The following is a 2,837-nucleotide window of genomic DNA, read 5'->3' as shown; positions in this document are numbered from 1 at the left end:
AAAGAAGAAAAAGAGAGAGCTAAATTGATGTGCTAATTGAATCTATGTAGACTGAAAAAATGAACAGTTGAAGATCAGTTTAAGTTTTTAGGACTAACTGAAAACAAGGAGTTTCCATTTAATGAAATTGTGAGAACTGACAAGAGGAGGTTTGGGATGAAATGTCAAGAGCTTGAGTCATGTCAAGTTTGAAACATCTATACAATATCCTACATGATGTGTTATGTGCAAAATAGGATATACAAGTTCGGTTTTCAGGGCATGGTCATGTAATCATTATCCACTAACTCGTTTGATTCACCTCCAGAGCAATAAAAACACAAGCTTGTATTGTCTGTAGAGAAAAGTAAGTTCTTATCAACAGTCTTGCAAATGCTTACTATTTATCTTTTCATATGTGTACACAAAAGAAAGAATCAACTATGTCCTTAAAGTATATTATTATTCTAGCATTTACAAATGAATCATTTTAATAATCCACAACCAGATCACTGTAATACTGGGGCCTGCTCTCCAATAGGGGTGTCTAAACATCCAAGCAAAATTTGTACTGACAAAATAGTAAGTATGCTGCTGAAAATTTGATGAAAGAAATTATAATGTGATTTAGGACACTTATTTACTTTAATGAGATACTTCTGTTCTGTAGATTAAATAAATCATTGAGGATATAGCCTGGTATATAAAAGTATCATGAACTAGAAATTATTAGGTGTGGCTTCTTGGGTTCTTAGATTTACTTCTAACAGTTATATAGAAAAGGTAACATTGTTCTTAGTGCTGAGTTTTCACTTCTGTAATTTGTGGATAGTAATATATTTTTTCTGGCCGGGCCCTGTGGCTCACGCCTGTAATCCCAGCAGTTTGGGAGACTGAGGCAGGCAGATCACCTGAGGTCAGGAGTTCGAGGCCAGCCTGACCAACACAGAGAAACCCCATCTCTCCTAGGAATACAAAATTACCAGGGCATGGTGGTACATGCCTGTAATCCTAGCTACTGGGGAGGCTGAGTCAGGAGAATTGCTTGAACCTGGAAGACAGAAGTTGCAGTGAGCCGAGATCAAGTCGTTGCACTCCAGCCTGGGCAATAAGAGTGAAACTCCATCTCAAAATAATAATAATAATAATATCTTTTCTATATCTCAGAAAACAATAAAATAAAATCTTGGAAAAAAATAAAACTGCATAATATAGCTAATCAATCATGTTAACTATAACTAAATATAGATGAAAAAAATACTCTTTTCTCTAAGCAACATTTCAGAAGAATATTAACATTATTTGAATCTTTTCAATAGCTCACTTTTTCCCTAAGAGAGAAGAATGTGTAGCATATTACTTATTGATCCCATATCATACATAACTCACTTTAATAGTTATTTGGAAAATACACATTTGATTAACTTAGTTTTCATTATGGAGTTAACAATTTGAGGATGGAAAATGCTTGGCTATGTGCATGAATAACTGTAATACAAAACAATGGGAGACCAGAGCCACAAACTGAGTCAAACAAAAAATACCAAAGAATAAAAGACAATTTATTAGTATCCTCCCTTTGCCGGCCGATAATTCAGAGGAAACCAAATAAAACATTATCCAAAATAATGTATAATAGGCAATCACTTTCCTTCCAGAAGTATGAGATTTGATTACCATCTTTTTAACTTATATGAAGATAAATGTGGTCTATGGTCATAAAATTCCCTGGATGTTTGAAGAATCTATTCACATTATTCAATGAGATTACATTCTGTAGTAGTATATTCCATACATTGATTGTATACTCTGTTATATCATTTTAGTTTATTTGCTCCATATTTACTACCCTTCATTTCTAAGTATCCTTTTTTCTCTCTTATTACTGCAACATGGTAATAGATGAAATTGATTCATCAACTATCATCATTCTTTTAAAATGCTGATCTTTTTAGCTACACTGACTTATGTTTTCTCCTCTGTTATAGAAATGAACTACTGTTATATCCTTGGCTAAATTCATGGGCTAGAGTCCCCTGAATGGAAATCTCATATTTAGGGGAGGATAACTGAGATAAAAATGTGTCCTTCCCATGCATGCCATTGCAGCAGTTCTGCTCGCCTTCAACTCTTCTAAATTCTCTGTATGTGGGAAACATACAGAGAATGTTTCCTGCTGTTCGGTCATTGAATACAATGTGAACTGGTGTTATTTTCTGCATAAACAGTAACTAGTCTTGAGAAACCTTCATAGCATTTCAATGAGGTTGAAAAAATATGCCAAATGTGTTAAAGTTAATTTAAAATGTTAAAAATTAATTAAGATATGTTTATATAACCCCCTTTTTCTTCTGCTATCAATTTTTTCTCATTATAATGTTATACTGAATGCTCGAGGGTAGCATAACTCAGTATTTAAAATCCACATTTTAGAGTGGACTATTCTGTTATGACTAATGTGAGTTTTAGAAACCCATTTAAACTTTCTGTGCTTCAGATTCTTTACTTTTAAAATGAAGGCAATAATAACAACTCTTTACTGGAGTTGTGGTTAGCATGGCATGGGTTATTATAAGTAACATAATTATTAGAGGGCCTCACTGTAGATTAGCTGTATTTAGTATTGCTAAAGGAATAGCTTGCTGCTGCTTTGTGAAAAATAGTTTGATGGCAAGGTGAAAGAAGATTCATTAATTCGCTTAATTTATACTAAAGTTAACTTAGTGAAAAAGTACCAAAATGTTCTATATTTTGAATATTTGAAATATGCTCTATATGCTAAAGTAAGAGTCTAGGAATCTGAAGTAAACGTAAAAATATACATTAAAGCTCATTAAACAGTATTCAATTTTGAAACA

Source organism: Rhinopithecus bieti, unplaced genomic scaffold (assembly GCF_001698545.2).
Source record: "Rhinopithecus bieti isolate Rb0 unplaced genomic scaffold, ASM169854v2 scaffold_19553, whole genome shotgun sequence".
Lineage (NCBI taxonomy): Eukaryota > Metazoa > Chordata > Mammalia > Primates > Cercopithecidae > Rhinopithecus > Rhinopithecus bieti.
The sequence above is the reverse complement of the archived record's forward strand: the minus strand, read 5'-3'. Positions refer to the sequence as shown.